Below are 19,325 nucleotides of genomic sequence, written 5' to 3'. Positions count from 1 at the left end.
TCTGATAGCCTAACTATTGGTTCATCTCTTAGTCCTATAGCACCTGAAATTTTCAGAGACAATTTCGAACACATTTTCTTACAGAAAGAGCCATATAATTTTAAAGTTATGTACAGGTTCAGATATGTCGATGATGTGCTGTGTTTGTGGACAGGTACCATTAGACAACTAGATATACTTAATACAGCATTTAAATTCACAACGTAGGAAAATTCCGTTTACAATGGAATTGGGAGGCTCTTCTATAAATTTCTCGGGCCTTAAAATAGATGTCAGTACAAAAAACACGTATTTAGTATTTACTGAAAAAACATAGCTACTGATACAATAATCCCTGCAAGCTTACAGGATACACACAGCCACAAGCATACAGCTTTCCATTCAATGGAGCATCACCTCTTATCTCTTCTGTTATACAAATCAGCCTTTTAAACAGAACTACAAACCAGCAAACAAATCGCTTCCTGTACTGACTACAAATATTGCTTCCTGTAATGGCTACGGCTCTGCCCTAATTGATAAATTTCTACGAAAAAAGAAAATGAATAAAATTACGTAATTTCTGTACGCTGGTCAGTACCAGTCACTCAGTAGTTAGAAAGCCTGGTGCGAAGTTTCATATATTGGCAACTTTTCAGACAATCTTGCAAAAATATTGAAGTCTCGCAACTTCAGACCTACATTTTACAATACCAAAAACATATCAAAATTTTTATTCAGTAGTAATGAGAAATTCTAACCCTTGGCACAGAGTGGTGCGTAGAAAATCACTTGCAAACATTGGGAAAAAGAGTATATTGGTCAGTCAGGCAGAGCTGTGGCAATTAGGCTACGTGAATATGAGAGAATCTGATGGTTATGGAAGAAAGATTCGACCTTTGCTGGTCATCTTTTAGCAGAAAACCATTCATGTGATGTAGAACGTCAAGACAAGCAGAAAGTTGAGCCTACTGGAAATACTAGAAATCAACAAACACATGATATAGAATGCTAGCTCAGTATTAAACGAGCAGACCTAATTTAATTTTCCCGTTTGTTATGTGAAGTTTCCGTGACAAATACTAGATTCGCATTGTAAATTCATATTATTTCTCATCATTTGTTACATGTATCTCCACATAAAAACCCCCCTTTATAGTAAATTGTAGTTATTGTAATGTTTTCCTATGTACACACCATGTCATTTTTGTATCTTCTGTATAAACAGTATCTGTGTAAGTTGCACATCATGTATATCTGTGTTTGCGACATTCAGTTGTAACTTGAAAATGGTCTGAGAAGCAGAAATCCGGTTTGTGACCTAATAAATATAATTTGTAGACTATTTAGAAGTGTTTTTATTTTTAATATCAAGACTTTACACTACGGACCTATCAGCCACCTCTCTGTAAAGGACAAGATATTCACTAAAATTATCACCAACTGCATAGAAATAACATTAGATTTCAACAAGACAAAGGAACAAGCTGGCCTTAGAATTGAGTACAGGACACTGGACCTTTCGCAAGTGATGGACGAAATTATAGCACAGAGTACTAAGAGCTAATTACCACTTTCTGTTGAGCTCATAGATTTAGAGACAGCTTTTGACAAAATTTGTACCGGCCGCCCTTTCGGAACAAGGCTCTGGTTGGTTACATACTGGGAAATACGCACAGTGGAAAACATTTAACACAAAACACTTAACACGAAAAACTGCCGAAATAATTCTGAGGTCCAGAACAAATATTATGTAATTTCATACTTTCATCTTTTAACACGAAACAAAAATCGTTCGACACAAAGATATTTCGTTCTTCGGATGAAAAAATATAACTGCTTTCTACGGTTACAACGTCACTCCGGCAGACCAAACAAAGTACACAACGGTTGTCACTATTGCTATGGTTTTCAGTGTTCCTGTTATCAGAACTCTTCAGTATGTTTCGAAGCCGATGACTTGTATGTCGAACTCATTGAATTTAGTGCTTTTTTTCTTCGGGTACTGTGAATTTATTTTTTATCCACAATGACAGATAAGACAGAGAAACTGGGACGAAAAAAATCTATTTCGACCTCATATGAAGACGGTACTGCTTCAGTCAGTTGAAAAAAAAAACGGAGGTCGAAAAAGAAAAATCTATAAAAAGTTTGGTATTTTGAATCTACGTTGTCGACGATGATAAAAATAGAGATTTAATCACTGCAATGTTTGAGCGTCGATGGATAGCGTCGAGCTAGATAGAAAAGTATGAAAACGAGTATTACAAGTATGTTGCTGGTTTGATTCAAGAAGGACCAGTCCATGAATGCTCGCATATCAGAGTTTTTCATCACCGGAAGAAGATGAAGAAGTTGCAAAACAAATGGCTGTTGAATTTTATGCAAAACCAGCACCATTGGGACGTTTCAAGAAAACGGACGACACAGTGTTCAGACGAGAATCTGTCTAAGAGAATTACGGCATTGGTAGGTTACTGTTGGGATGGTTCTGGAGAACAACCCTCATTTGTCGTTGGGAAAATTTTAAACTGCAATATTTTAAAAACGTGAAAAAGGCATCAATCGAAATTATGACAAAAAAAAGCTTTGATATATTCACCCGTTGAGGAGACCAGCTATACAAAGCTTTACCTCCTGAATCGCTTAACAAGAGAAAAAGCATTACGATCCCTCCAGTTTCCTGATAAACCTTCGTCGCTGTATAGCTCAGTTTCATAGCTATTAAGATATTGAGAAATTCTTTATTAGGAGAAGCGTCAGGGAAGGAAATTCCATGTATGTGTGTGTGTGTGTGTGCGCGCGCGTATGGTGTGTGTGTGTGTGTGTGTGTGTGTGTGTGTGTGTGTGTGTGTGTGTGTGCGTGCGTGCGTGTATGTGTGTATGGTATGTGTGAAGATCCGCCCCATTTCAAAGTTTGATTCTTTTTTGTAAGTGGGACTGACAGCTTCCAATTGGGTACGCTTGAGAATGTTCACAGCCCTTCAAGTCGTTTGGGGAGTTCTTCATCAGCCCGAAGAGCTGCAGCTCCATTGAGTCCCCGCGACGAAACCTTCCTGCTCTTTGCTGTAACCGCTTGAGCCTCGGTGTGCGCAGAAGCTAGCGCGGGTAGGTCTATGAAAGATTTGGAGACGTATGGGGGGCAGGCTTATGAACCTGTAGTCACTCATCAATCGAATATCTTTGCAGATCTTTGGGATGGCCATTGTCTGGGCGTGTTCCCACGCCACTCGATGGTGATCATACTATACCATCGAGTTGAAAATGTTCACCATATATGCAACAGCAATCGGAGGGAGGCACTTAAATAGCAGGTTCGAGGTGCCGTCTGATCCAGACGCCTTTTTGTGTAGAAGTGATGGAGTTCAGCTGTGATTTCCCTATTCCGACGGACTACATCTCATCGTCTTCCGCGTGTCAGCGAGGAATCGCGGCTATCTGTCAATTGGTACGGTTCAATTATGCAAAATAAAGACATCATTGGAGATCTTGTCTATAACGTGAAACGAATTGCTTATGACGCACAGAAGCTGTGGTAGTGCGTCAAGCGTCTACACGATCTTATACAGGTGTAAAAAAGGCAGCGAACGTCTCAGCTAGAATATTCGCCTTTTGTCTGGATTACAGGTGGTCTACAGCCCATTCTGAAGCCATGGCATGCGCTTCTTGCGCCAAAAGAAAATAGCCGCAACTTCATTGGCCCAGTCCAGGTTTCGATACCTCTCCACCGATGCCTTGATTCAAAGATGGAGTAGCTAAGCAGCCACTTAATCCTGGGCCATCTGGTGAGATGCCAATAACAGAATACGCGATTAGGTGGTTGCTTCCAGGACGTGCGTCACACGTTGACGCGATTTGACGCGTAGAGTGCACACTGGACAAGACGTGCATTAGTCACACTGACGCCTCCTCGTCACCTTTATATGTAGATCCGGGCCCGCCATTCTGAAAACGGCTGTAGTTCATTGCTTTAGCAGTTGCTGAAGTGACTAGCGATCGTCTTTACAATGAAACAGATTTCCTCCTGGGTGCAAGTGGCACGTTTCCATCGTCGTTGGCAGCGCTAGCGAGTGGTGTACGTATGTTCGGGTTGAGTTGGGTTGTGTGGGGGAGGAGACCAAACAGCGAGGTCATCGGCCTCATCTGATTAGGGAAGGACGGGGAGGGAAGTCGGCCGTGCCCTTTCAAAGGAACCATCCCGGCTTTTGTCTGGAACGATTTAGAGAAATCACGGAAAATCTAAATCAGGATGGCCGGACGCGGGATTGAACCGTCGTCCTCCTGAATGCGAGTCCAGTGTTTTAACCCTGCGCCACCTCGCTCGGTGTACGTGTGTTACTCGTGGCGTGGTTGCAGAGTACAAGAGCTTTATAGCTGGTGTACTTCTTCTGGCAGCCGATGAGGTGAAGGCACCTCTGTTGGTGACGGCTTTCTTCAGTTTCGAGGACCGGGCGGTGCCTTGCATCGAGTCTCTTCCGTGATGCTCCTTTGGGAATACTGGATCTCTCGCATTCCTCATTCTGAAAGGTGGAGTTGTTGGTACTCCTTTTACAGCTGCAGCGAACACACGTGATGATGGAGTTGTTTTCACTATGACGATAATGTGTCCGTGGCTCTACACTGACGGTAAAAACTCGCAACACCAAGAAGGAGTGCGACAGAAACGAAAATTCGTAGGCGTGTTTATACATCTTGAAGGTGAATTCCATTAAAATTTCACGCCAGACGCATGAGAGTGGCGCTAATCACGTTTGCTTTAAATACACGCTGTAACGGTCGTGAGAGTTAGTTACCTTTAAGATTGGACATGGAGAGTTGATGTAGTCTAAGGTAACAAAACCGCCATTATTAACACCTCACTGAGTTTGAATAAGGTAATAGGACTAAGAGAAACTAAATATTCCTCCTGCGATACTGCACAAAGTCTTATCAGGAATGTAGCCACTGTACATGATTGCTGGCAGCGATCAGAAGAAGACGGGGCTCCGGAAGGCCACATGGCACTACCGAGAGGGAAGACAATAGTGTTTGGTGCAAGGCTGTAGCGCATAATACTGCATGTGTCGCAGCAATTTCAGCAGCAGTTGGCACCACCCGCACCGTAGACTACCACCTTAAGGTTGGTGGGGAGGTCTGTGCGCCTCAATGATCCACTTAGCAACGCTGGCGGGAGAAACGCTCCTGGCAAGGTCACCATGCCACACTGCTCACTGGTGACATTTCAGACAAAGTGTATCCCGCTTAGGGGGTCCCTTCTTAGGAGCATGTGGATGACCTCTTACCTAAGACTGATGACATTACTTCCACTTACTTGTGTCAGGCTTCTTCTGTTTTTTTTCTTTTCTGTCGACCTCCCTTGACCAGCTCTTGTATTTTTTTTACCCCTACGGTACTAGGTTTCGAGGCCTGAGAGTTCGTTTCGTTTTACTTTTCCTTTTTTATTTATAATGGTCAAAGGTTGGCAAAGGATCTAAGAGTCTGTTGAGGCTGCCAATATTTGTCCAGAATTAGAATTCTGAGAAAAGTCCACTGAAATTTGATGAATGAATAAGACTTTGAAGAATTCAAGGTAGCTCTGCCAACAAACTCTACTTCCACGACCAAGAACACACGAGTCGCGTGATCTCTGCTCAACGGATGGCCTACAGTGGCTGTACGTTACGCAGTCAACGGGAGAGGATGAAAGGCGTATTTCCCGGTGCCTTAAAGAACATATTGGCTAAGGGAGAGAGCCCCGAAAGAAAATCTTGGTCCTCCTAGAAAGTGGTTGAGTAAATGGCTGGTAACCAACTCTCGGAAAACGCTCACTACTCCTAGTACCCCAAGGAGCCTCGGAAACAGAATGGTCTCAAAGGTAAATGACAAAGCTATTGAAAAGGACAAACGAAAATGGATCACCAGGTATATCAAAACAGCAACGTGTAACGTCAGAGGAATTTCCCAAAATGAGATAGAACTATCAAATATACTAAACGACATGAATTTTGATACTGCAGAATCGCAGAAACGAAAATGAGAGATAATAAATATGTGGGTGATTACATTATGTTCTATAGTGAAGTCGAAAAAATGAAAGAGCAAGCAAAGGTGCGCCATTACTCCTGCATAAGACATCGGAAAAAGAGATCAAAGATTGCATGTACATAAGTGAAAATGAGAAGAGGCAACTCCACCATTATAAGAGTACACGCACCAGAAGATGAAAAAAGGATGAGTCTAGAACCTTACGAAGAGCTACAGAAGACTCTGAATAAATTCGGTGCTATTGATCATATTATTAGTATGGGTGATTTCAGTGCCAGAATAGGAAATATCCCAGTATATTATAGGGCCTCTCGGAGAACCAGTAAGTACTGGAAATGGAAAAATATTAAGAGATGTTGCCACGTACAATATGCAAATATTAACATGTGATCTTGCAATGTTAATCAATTACATATGTTGCCCAGACAAATGAATTGGGGAAACTTCATTACTCTGCACTAATTAGTTTTTGTTCATATGACTTTTTTCCGTCAGTGTTTAAGCAGTTGGAATCAGTATGGTGACTGGGTGTTAGGGATCTCGGTGGGGAGAAGATTGACAGAAATTTTATATAAAAATGATGTGAGGTGTGTATGAGGGAAGGATGACACAGATGATGGAATCTGAGTAGGATGTTACACAAAAGAATGAAGTTCCCAGAAGATATGATCGGATGTCAATGTAACTTCGTATACATACACACTATCGGTGGGTATGTACAGTCCACTGTACCGGTAGGCTGGTCAACAGAGTGCATTAGCGTTGTTTGTGTTTACTGTTGTTACCAGGCTTGGCAGAATATACTGGGTGTCTTTCCTAAGAATCGTCAGGCGCATTTTCTCTGGTGTTTCTACAGGTATCTGAAATTTTGTTTTTACAGTGTGTTGGTGGAGTCAGCCCAAGCAAGTACAACTCGTCACGTCTCTTACACGTCGCCCAGTGTCGACGGAAATGGTCAGTTTGTTTCGCGCCACGAACAAAATAAAGCGAAGTGCTCATTCTATAGAGTGGTCGCAAATTAGTCTAGTGCAATGTTAGTTTCAACTACATGTATTAACAAGGACAGTAAAACACGAAGAGTAACCAGAACCCCAACAACGACAGCACTGCTACAGCCCACTCTGACGGCTCCCGCCATGAAGCAGCGCTGCTCGAGTACAGGATATTCTTCGTGTTTTACTGTCCTTGTTCGTACATGTCGATGAAACAAATATCGCACTAGTCTATTTTACGATCGCTCTATCGAATGAGCACGTAAAATTTAGTTTAAAAAATAATTTTTTTTGTAAAGGGAAACAAACCGTCGCTTTCCTGCGACATCGGGCGTCTCATGAAAGATGTGCGCAGTATTTGTTGGACCGCCTGCAGCCACACATTGTACAAACGAAACTCGAAATATCTGCGGAAACACTAGAGCAAACGCATCTGATGACTCTTAGGAGAGACACTCTGTATAAGGGACCTGAATAGCGTGTGTTGTTGAGTGATCAGCGTGTAGCACACGGAGAATGCGCATACTCGTGTGAGTCAACGCTGATAGCACCTGACAGAGTTTGAAAAGGGACTCATTGTGGGTCTCTGTTTGGTCGGCTCATCGAATCGTACAATATCCAGATTTGTTGGTCATTCAGACGTGACAGCGGCCTGGTAACCTGAAACCAGACATACTCGTCAAGTTTCCGCGGGACCACGTCTGACCACAACATGGGAGTTTCGCTCTTTTGTGCGCCGAGCACGTCGTAGCCCCTTCACACCCGCGCTTGCCATCCGAGAAGAAATAATGGACACACGGCAACGTTCAGTGTCATCCCACACCTTTGGTCAGAGACCAGCAGCAGCCGGACTAGGGAATTACCATCCCACGCGTAGGTTGCCCAGCACAACACAAACAGCTGGGTTTGGAGTGGTACCTGACCGGGAAACACGGACTGCTGAACGGCGTCGCACTGCGTTCGACGATGAGTCATGGTTCTCCACTAGATTAGGTTAGAGTAGATTAGTTTTTCGCTCCATAGATCCGTGCTGAGGAGATCCTCGTGGATGTGGATAAAGTCAATTTTTTTTAAAGCTGAAATAACAATACTAATAGTATGAGTATATACAATACATCACTTGTTTCTATTAAATTTTTTTAAACTGAAATAACAATACTAATAGTGTGAGTATATACAATACATCTTTTATTTAGCTGAAATAACAATACTAATAGTATGAGTATATACAATGCATCATTTGTTTCTATTAAAAAATTCGTCAATGGAGTAGAAGGAGTTGGCCACTAGTAAGTCTTTCAGGCTCCTTAAAACTGATCTTTATTTGTAACTACATTTTTTATGTTTGCTGGCAAATTATTGAAGATGAGTGTTCCTGAGTAGTGGACCCCTTTTTGAACTAAAGTAAGTGCTTTTAACTCCTTGTGCAGATCATTTTTGTTCCTGGTATTGTATGTATGAACTGAGCTGTTTGTTGGAAAAAGAGATATATTATTTAGGACAAATTTCATTAAGTAGTAAATATACTGAGAGGCAGTAGTTAGTATACCCCGTCCTTTGAAGAGGTTTCTACAGGACGTCCGTGAATTTACTCCACAAATAATACGTATTACACGCTTTTGGACTCTGAAAACTTTTGTTTGACTTGAAGAGTTACCCCAAAACATTATACCATGTGACATTATGGAATGAAAGTAGGTAAAGTATGCAAGCTTTTTCATTTTTATGTCGCCTATGTCTGCTAACACTCGAATTGCAAATACAGATTTGTTAAGGCGTTTCTGCAGTTCTGTGGCGTGCTCCTCCCAACTGTTACTGTTCTAGGCGACTCTCGTCGGCGAGTATGGTGATGACGTGGATTAGAGGTCTTCGAGTGTTTTAGAGATCTGAGAAGCCGTTTGGTATGAATTCAGGGCCACGGCTGGTAGGGACTAGGGGAATTGTGACGGCACAACGGTACATTACGGACATCCTGCGTCCTCGTGTGGTACCTTGTCCGCCTGGGTAGCTGAGCGGCCAGCGCGGCGGATTGCTAACCGAAGGGGCCCAGGCTCGATTCCCGGCCGTGTCCGAGATTTTCTCCTCTCGGGAACTGGGTGTTGTTTTGTCCTCACCTTCGTGTCGTCATAATTCGCATTTACGCAACTGAGAGGGCTGCATAGGCACGTACCGAAAGTCAATAAATTAAAAAGAAAGTCTTACTTCTCAATTGACAGCATCGTGGCTGTACAGTATGTTTGAAAGGAATGATGCTCGTCCACACATGACACGTAAATTAATGGACTGTCTACGTGATGCTGAGGTACTCCTGTGGCCGGCGAGATCCCCTAATCCGTCACCGATTGGAGACTGAAGCAAGCCAAGCGCTGTATCACGTGTGAGATACAGAGGCGAGCAAGTTCACTGTTAGTAGCGCCACGTCACCTTAACGCGTCAGCGAGTAGCGCGCAAGTATTGCACCACAATTAAGTATGAAATTTAAAATCAAAATTTACGTTTAAAATTTTGTTAAAATATAGTTTAGTGTTATAATGTTCCAAATACCAAGTCTTTATGTTCTAGACTTAATAGTTTGCGTAAAAATGCCGTTTTATGAGAAAAATAAGGGGCGCTAAATAATGAAGCTAGAAAGCCGAATTTGGTCAGAAGGTGCAGTTAGAGCTCATAAATAAGTGGTGCAGGTTTCCAAAACCATGTAACAAGAATTAACATCGGAATCCACGTTTTTAGGAAAAATCAGAGGCGCTTATATAATGGACTTAGAAACATGAAAATTTGCTTTTTGCTTCATTTCACCCCAAAAATAATAATTGAAAGACCACGTTAAGCTACCTCTTATAGTTTTTGAGTAATTAAGTAAAAACCAATTTTGTAACTAAAATGTACCCAATTGTTGTAGATTAAGTACCTGTGATTTTAATGATAGAGAATTCTGGTAAAAGTGGATGATAAAAAATACAAAGTGATAGGGCTATACTAAATTTGAGACTTGTAGTATTAATAACTGCTGACATAAGTTCTAGTAAAGATAGGGTCAGAGGTAACGATCTAACGTTAGTACCACTATAAAAAATCTAGAAGGCAAAGTTTTCATTCTAGCGAGCTGAAACTTTTTCGGTGATTTCAAACAACTTAACTGAATACAAATAAAAATTAAGAAGTTCCTGAAAAAATTTGTAAATATGTTATTAAAGATTATGTGCCCGAGATAGCGGTCGTTCGGAGGCTGCTGCAGTATGCAGATAGCCGTAGACAACAGATGTTCCATCGGCCGTCGCTCCGGCACCTATATAAATACAGCCCGAGAGGCAGTGGGGAGGTTCACTTCGCATTCAGCTACTGTAAGATCCACGTGTGTTAAACGTCGGATCGCTCTCTGCCTCGGATGGTATCAGAGCCGAACTGTGTCAAAGCGCGTATTTTGCGGTAAAAACGGATAGTGAACTCGCGAAGACTGTACAGCGCGCGTCCTGGATCGCTTAGAATTCACCAGAGTAGCTGTTAGTGTGCCGTCCATGTGAATTGCCAGTTCCACGTGGCAAGTGGTGACTTTTTTCCCACTTTTATGGCGAGCATTAATTTCGAACATTTATTGCACACTTTCATTGAGTAATTTTAGTCAGGGCGAAAGACAATCTGGTAGGAACGTACCGTAGAGGTCACCTCTGAACTGCTAAATGTGCTATTAGAATAGAAAGACTTGCTTTCAATTGAAAATAGTGAATTTCCAAGTGTTGTATGTGAGAAACGTTACGTAATATAATTTTGATTGGAACTTTATACTTTTATTTAAAATCGTAGTCATGATCCCGCAAATAAATAGATGGATAGAAACTTTTCTTTCAGTGGGCTAGCCCAGATGTGGCCGTGCAGACTGGAAACTAAGGTCAGTATGTTTCCCTTCGCTTTCTGGCTGACCACAATATTAGTTGCCAGGCTCCCGTAAGAAAAACGGCGAACAAACAAAAGATTAACTTTTACCCACCGCCCCACACATGTATGGGTTCAGCCCGGACATCAGCTTCGTGCCAGCACCAGTATCCACTGTATCAAGGACCAGTTACGTCAGTTGTGAGCCAGATTGCCTCAGAGAGGATATAACGACTTTTTACCACCCTTCACAATCGAATCGGTGCATGCATCCAGGCCAAAAGGGGGTGCAACGTCATACTCACAAGTGGGCTCATATCGTCGAGTTCTTCGCAAATTTTAGTCAGTTTTGTAATCATTGCAGTAACACCACATACTTGTTGTTGTTGTTGTGGTCTTCAGTCCTGAGACTGCTTTCATGCAGCTCTCCATGCTACTCTGTCCTGTGCAAGCTTCTTCATCTCCCAGTACTTAGTGCAACCTACATCCGTCTGAATCTGCTTAGCGTATCCATCTCTTGGTCTCCCTCTACGATTTTTACCCTCCACGCTGCCCTCCAATTCTAAATTTGTGATCCCTTGATGCCTTAGAACATGTCCTACCAATCGGTCCCTTCTTCTTGTCAAGTTGTGCCACAAACTCCTCTTCTCCCCAATTCTATTCAATACCTCCTCATTAGTTATGTGATCTACCCATCTAATCTTCAGCATTCTTCTGTAGCACCACATTTCGAAAGTGTCTATTCTCTTCTTGTCCAAACTATTTATCGTCCATGTTTCACTTCCATGCATGGCTACACTCCATACAAATACTTTCAGACACGACTTCCTGACGCTTAAATCTATACTCGATGTTAACAAATTTCTCTTCTTCAGAAACGCTATCCTTGCCATTGCCAGTCTACATTTTATATCCTCTCTACTTCGACCATAATCAGTTATTTTGCTCTGCAAATAGCAAAACTCCTTTACTGCTTTAAGTGTCTCATTTCCTAATCTAATTCCCTCAGCATTACCCGACTGAATTCGACTACATTCCATTATCTTCGTTTTGCTTTTGTTGATGTTCATCTTGTATCCTCCTTTCAAGACACTGTCGATTCCGTTCAACTGCTCTTCCAAGTCTTTTGCTGTCTCTGACAGAATTACAATGTCATCGGCGAACCTCAAAGTTTTTATTTCTTCTCCATGGATTTTAATACCTACTCCAAATTTTTCTTTTGTTTCCTTTACTGCTTGCTGAATATACAGGTTGAATAACATCGGGGAGAGGCTACAACCCTGTCTTACTCCCTTCCCAACCACTGCTTGCCTTTCGTGCCCCATGACTCTTATAACTGCCATCTAGTTTTTACTTAATAAGGATGAAAGAGATATGATTCTAATTAACCCCACTTCAGAAAATGGGTGGTTGGATTATTTCCAAAATCTATGGACAGATGATGAGAAAATGTGAAAAGTGCAGTTAGTGACGAGCACGTTGATCTTATATCAGTGGAAGAACTAAAGGTTGTGTCAAAAACGTCTAAAAATAGAAAATCCCCAGGGGAAGGCAACCTCAATGTGGAACTATTTAAATATGCTTCGGAATCATTAGTCATAAAGCTACTGAATTTTGTAAATACTTGTTGGAAATACAGTAATTTACCACAAGATTGAGAAACATCAGTTGTTATCCTATTATTTAAAAGAGAGGATCGCAGAAAATGTGACAGTTATCGAGGTATTAGTCTTCTGAACTCTGAATACAAGTTATATGCGAAACCAATAACAAACAGACTAAATGTACTTCCGGAAGCGTTTCTTACTGAAGAAAGGAATGGGTTTCGGATGGGAAGATCTTACATAGACATTGATTTTCCAGTCTGCCAAATTATTGAAAAACACAGAAAATACAATCATCTCACATACATGGGCTTTACTGATTTTGAGAAAGCTTTTGATAAAGTCAATAGAGTTAAATATGCGAAATTTCAGAATCGAATGGTATGGCCAGAATGTATAACTGTAATTCAACGTAAGTGCAAACACAACAAAATCAAAGTACAAAAGGGAAGTCCGTTTGCGAGAAACATCTGTCAAGGAATGAGACAAGGGTGTCCTTTAACACCCACATTATTTCATACGGACATAGACAGAGTCATACAGCCATGGCAAAATAAAGTAATGCACCATTATAAGCTTAATAATAAAGTTATAAATTCGCTTCAGTTTGCAGATGATCAAATAACTTTAGCAGACTCAGAAAATAAATTACAGAGAGCAATCTGGTTCTTGCACTAGGTAGCTATTGATTCTAATATAATAATATCTGAAGATGAAACTGAAATAGTGTCATTCCATGGTAATCAGCAATAATTGATGATAAACCTCTAGAACAAAAAAATGTTTTAAGTAACTGAGGGGGGGGGGCAAGGCCTCATAAATCACGCACAATGATCATGAATACAAACTGCACAAATTCCAACAGTTGGTAAGTGCTATAAATCGCACTCTTCTCAAAAAAGTTAGAAAAGAGACAGTACTAAATTTTTATAATGTGATGACGCTGCCAGGTATAATGTATGCGTCAGAGACTTGGGCTCTAGCATCCAGATAGTTTATTTATTTACACGTCAAGCTCTTTAGGACCAAACTGAGGAGCAATTCTCCAAGGTCATGGAACGTGTCAGTACTTGAAATTACAACATAAAGGTAATAACAGATACAATAAAATATTCATGGACCCGAAAAAGTCAAGCCATAAATTTAAGTAAACGCAATCAACAATACAACAAGAATCAGCTTAATGTTTCAAGGAACTCCTCGACAGAATAGATGGAGTGACCCATGAGGAAACTCTTCAGTTTCGATTTGAAAGCGCGTGGATTACTGCTAATATTTTTGAATTCTAGTGGTAGTTTATTGAAAATGGATTCAGCAGTATACTGCACAGCTTTCTGCACAAGAGTTAAGGAAGTCCGATCCAAATGCAGGTTTGATTTATGCCAAGTATTAACTGAGTGAAAGCTGCTTGTTCTTGGGAATAAGCTAATATTGTTAACAAGAAATGACAGTAAAATATATATATATATATTGAGAGGCCAATGTCAAAATACCCAGAATCGTAACAGGGGTCGACAAGAGAGGTTCGTGAACTTACACCAATTATTGCCCGAACCACCCATTTCTGAGCCAAAAATATCCTCATAGAATGGGAAGGTTACCCCAAAATATAATACCATACGACATAAGCGAATGAAAATAAGCAAAGTACAGTAATTTTCGTGTCGAACGACCACTCACTTCTGATACTGTTCGAATAGCAAAAATGGCAGCATTAAGTATTTGAACAAGATCCTGGACGTGGGATTTCCATGACAGTTTACTATCTATCTGAACACCTAGAAATTTGAACTGTTCAGTTTCATTAATCATATGCCATTCTGTGAAATTAAAACGCCAGGTTTTGTTGAATTGTGTGTTAGAAACCGTAAAAGCTGAGTCTTACTACGATTTAGTGTTAGTTCATTTTCTACAAGCCATGAACTTACGTCATGAACTGCACTATTTGAAACCGAGCCAGTGTTCCACACATCCTTCACTACCAAGCTAAATTGATCAGCAAACGTAAATATTTCAGAGTTACCCATAATACTAGAGGGCATACCATTTATATAAATAAGGAAGAAAAGTGGCCCCAACACTGATTCCTGGGGCACCCCCCACTTGACTCTACCCTACTCAGACTCATCACAGCCATTCTCAACACTGTGAATAATGACATTTTGCTGTCTGTTGCGGAAGTAATAGGTGAACCAGTTGTGAGTTACTCCCAGTATTCTGTAATGGTCCAACTTCTGGAGCAATATTTTGTGATCAACACAATCAAACCCCATAGTTAAATCAACAAATATGGCTAGCGTTCGAAACCTTTTGTTTAGCCCATTCAGTACCTCACAGATAAAAGAGAGTACAGCATTATCAGTTGTTAAACGACTTCTGAAGCCGAACTGTACTTTTGACAGCAAATTACGTAATATAAAATGATCAATTATCCTTACATATACAGCCATTCCAGTAACTTTAGGAAACAATGACGGCATAGAAATAGGTCTAAAACTGTCTACATTATCCCTTTCTCCCTTTTTATAAAGCGGCTTTACTACTGAGTACTTTAATCGTTCAGGAAACTGACCATTCCTAATGGAAAAATTACAGATATGGCTAAGTACAAGGTTAACATGTGCAGCACAGTAGTTTAATATCCTGCTAGGCACTCCATCATATACACGAGAGTCCTTACTCTTCAGTGATTTAATTATTGATTCAATCTTCCCCTTGTCTGTATCACAGAGGAGTATTTCAGACATAAATCTCGGAAAGGCATTTGACAAGATAGTTATGTGAATCCCTTTAGAAACTAAATTTTTTTTAAAATTACCAGCAATGCTCAGAAAATGATTGTTAAATACTGTACATACATCTGATTTATGAGTAATGGAAATATTTTTCCTATGAACTGACTTTATATCTTCTAGGCGCTTCAGTGCGGAACCGCGCGACTGCTACGGTCGCAGGTTCGAATTCTGCCTCGGGCATGGATTGTGTGATGTTCTTAGGTTAGTTAGGTTTAAGTAGTTCGAAGTTCTAGGGTACTGATGACCTCAGATGTTAAGTCCCTCAGTGCTCAAAGCCATTTGAACCATTTTTGACCTTGTGCTGCTGACCAGAGACTTTCTTCAAAACTGACCATATGGTTTCAGTTTTATCTTGTGAATTAGCTATTCTATATGCATACCACATAGTCTTTGCCTTCCTAATAACATATTTAAACACCTTACAGTGCTGTTTGTAAAGGGCTACTGTAGCTTGATTGTGACTACTTCTAACATTTTGATATAATTCCCGCTTTATTCTACATGACATTCTTATCCCACTAGTCAGCCACCCGGGCTGCCTTTTACTGATAGTACCCCGTTTAGAACTTTCTAATGGAAAGCAGCTCTCAAAGAGTATGAGAAATGTGTTAAGGAAAGCATTATATTTGTCATCTATGTTATCGGCGCTATAAACATCCTGCCACTCTTGTTCCTTGACGAGGTTCAAAAAACTCTCTATTGCTGTTGGATTAGCTTTGCTACATAGTCTGTAATTATATGTGACGTTCGTTTGAGTGCAAAAGCCTTTTAGTGTTAAAATTTGTGCATCGTGGTCTGAAAAGCCATTCACCCTTTGACTAGCAGAATGTTCATCTAGTAGTGAAGAATGAATAAAAATATTGTCTATGGCTGTACTACTGTTCCCCTGACCCTAGTTGGAAGAAAAAACAGTCTGCATCAGGACTGATGCAGCAGAAATGAGACTCCTGGTTACAGGTTCATAGATCGGATAAATAATAGTAAAATAAGGAGTGAACGGGCTGTCAAAAGGATACTTCAGAAAACAAAGAAGTACAGAAAGAAATGGTATGAGGGTATTCAAATGATATCGTAAGAACGAGTACCTAAAGTAATATACAAATATACACATCAAGGGACAAGGAATGTTGGGCGTCCTCAGAAGAGATGGAAAGATCAGCTGCATTCTGCTTGAAATTACAACAGCCAAGAATGCCTAAACCAAAACTGGGCTTCATTTCTTTTTCTCCATCCCTCCAGAGAGCTTCACTTTATCTTTTTGTCGTGTAGTGTAGTTAACGGTTCGGTTGTTGTTGTGGTCTTCAGTCCTGAGACTGGTTTGATGCAGCTTTCCATGCTACTCTATCCTGTGCAAGCTTCTTCATCTCCCGGTACGTACTGCTACCTACATCCTTCTGAATCTGCTTAGTGTATTCATCTCTTCGTCTCCCTCTACGATTTTTACCCTCCACGCTGCCCTCCAAAGCTAAATTGGTGATCCCTTGACGCCTCAGAACATGTCCTACCAACCGATCCCTTCTTGTAGTCAACTTGTGCCATAAACTCCTCTTCTTCCCAATCCTATTCAATACCTCCTCATGAGTTCCGTGATCTACCTATCTAATCTTCAACATTCTTCAGTAGCACCACATTTAGAAAGTTTCTATTCTCTTCTTGTCCAAACTATTTATCGTCCATGTTTCACATGGCTACACTCCATACAAATACTGGGTGATCAAAAAGTCAGTATAAATTTGAAAACTGAATAAATCACGGAATAATCTAGATAGAGAGATACAAATTGACACACATGCTTGGAATGACATGAGGTTTTATTAGAACCAAAAAATAGAAACGTTAAAAAATGTCTGACAGATGGCGTTTCATCTGACCAGAATAGCAATAATTAGCGTAATAAAGTAAGACAAAGCAAAGATGATGTTCTTTACAGGAAATGTTCAATATGTCCACCATCATTCCTCAACAATAGCTGTAGTGTTGTGAACAGCACTGTAAAGCATGTCCCGAGTTATGGTGAGGCACTGGCGTCGAATGTTGTCTTTCAGCATCCCTAGAGGTGTCGGTCGATCACAATACACTTGCGACTACAGGTAACCCCAAAGCCAATAATCGCACGGACTGAGGTCTGGGGACCTGGGAGGCCAAGCATGACGAAAGTGGCGGCTGAGCACACTATCATCACCAAACGACGCGCGCAAGAGAACTTTCACGCGCCTAGCAATACTTTGTTTTTTTTCGGTTCTAATAAAACTCCATGTCATTCCAAACATGTGTGTCAATTTTTACCTCTCTATCTTCATTGTTTCGTGGTTTATTAAGTTTTCAAATTTGTACTGACTTTTTGATCACCCGGTAGTTTCAGAAACAACTTCCTGACACTACAAGCTATACTCGATGTTAACAAATTTCTTTTCTTCAGAAACGCTTTCCTTCCAATTGCCAGTCTATATTTTATATCCTCTCTACTTCGACCATCATCAGTTATTTTGCTCCCCAAATAGCAAAACTCCTTTACTTCCTTAAGTGTCTCTTTTCCTAATCTAATTCCCTCAGCATAACCCGACTTAATTCGACTACATTCCATTATCCTTGTTTTGCTTTTGTTGATGTTCATCTTATACCCTCCTTTCAAGACACTGTCCATTCCGTTCAACTGCTCTTCCAAGTCCTTTGCTGTTTCTGGCAGAATTACAATGTCATCGGTGAACCTCAAAGTTTTTATTTCTTCTCCATGGATTTTAATACCTACTCCGAACTTTTCTTTTGTTTCCTTTACTGCTTGCTCAATACACAGATTGAATAGCAGCGGGGAGATGCAACAACCCTGTCTCACTCCCTTCCCAACCGCTGCTTCCTTTTCACGTCCCTCGACTCATAACTGCCATCTGGTTTTTGTACATATTGAAAGTAGCCTTCCGCTACCTGTATTTTACCCCTGCCACCTTCAGAATTTGAAAGAGAGTGTTCGAGTCAACATTGCCAAAAGCTTTCTCTAAGTCTACAAATGCTAGAAACGTAGGTTTGCCTTTTCTTAATCTTTCTTCTAAGATAATCCGTAGGGTCAGTATTGCCTCACGTGTTCCAACATTTCTACGGAATCCAAACTGATCTTCCCCGAGGTCGGCTTCAATCAGTTTTTCCCTTCGTCTGTAAAGAATTCGCGTTAGTATTTTGCAGCTGTGACTTATTAAACTGATAGTTCGGTAATTTTCACATATGTCAACACCTGCTTTCTTTGGGATTGGAGTTATTATATTCTTCTTGAAGTCTGAGGGTATTTGGCCTGACTCATATATCTTGCTCACCAGATGGTAGAGTTTTGTCAGGACTGGCTCTCCCAAGGCTGTCAGTAGGTCTAACGGAATGTTGTCTACTCCCGGGGCCTTGTTTCGACTCAGGTCTTTTAGTTGTCTGTCAAACTCTTCACGCAGTATCATATCTCCCATTTCATCTTCATCTACATCCTCTTCCATTTCCATAATATTGTCCTCAAGTACATCGCCCTTGTATAGACCCTCTATATACTCCTTCCACCTTTATGCTTTCCCTTCTCTGCTTAGAACTGGGTTTCCATCTGAGCTCTTGACATTCATGCAAGGGGTTCTCTTTTCTCCAAAGGTCTCTCTAATTTTCCTGTGGGCAGTATCTATCTTACCGCTCGTGAGATAAGCCTCTACATCCTTAAATTTGTCCTCTAGCCATGCCTGCTTAGCCATTCTGCACTTCCTATCGATCTCATTTTTGAGACGTTTGTATTCCTTTTTGCCTGCTTCATTTACTGTTTTAAATTTTCTTCTTTTATTAATTAAATTCAATATTTCTTCTGTTACCCAAGGATTTCTAGTAGACCTCTTCTTTTTACCTACTTGATCCTCTGCTGCCTTCACTACTTCATCCCTCAAAGCTACCCATTCTTCTTCTACTGTATTTCTTTCCCCCATTTCTGTCAATTGTTCCCTAATGCTCCCCCTGAAACTTTGTACAACCTCTGGTTCTTTCAGTTTATCCAGATTCGATCTCCTTAAATTCCCACCTTTTTGCAGTTTCGTCAGTTTTAATCT

The 19,325-nt window shown here is 40.8% G+C and overlaps 1 protein-coding gene across 1 annotated transcript in view; it reads right to left on the bottom strand.

Moving 5' to 3' along the window:
- LOC126458047 (zinc finger CCHC domain-containing protein 24-like) overlaps window positions 1-19,325 on the bottom strand; it is a 203,653-nt gene that overhangs the window by 87,416 nt on the left and 96,912 nt on the right. The gene's annotated exons all lie outside the window — the stretch shown is intronic.

This window comes from Schistocerca serialis, chromosome 2 (genome assembly GCF_023864345.2).
Source record: "Schistocerca serialis cubense isolate TAMUIC-IGC-003099 chromosome 2, iqSchSeri2.2, whole genome shotgun sequence".
In the NCBI taxonomy this organism is placed as follows: domain Eukaryota; kingdom Metazoa; phylum Arthropoda; class Insecta; order Orthoptera; family Acrididae; genus Schistocerca; species Schistocerca serialis.
Note: the sequence above shows the minus strand (reverse complement) of the source record. Positions and strands in the feature narration are given on the sequence as shown.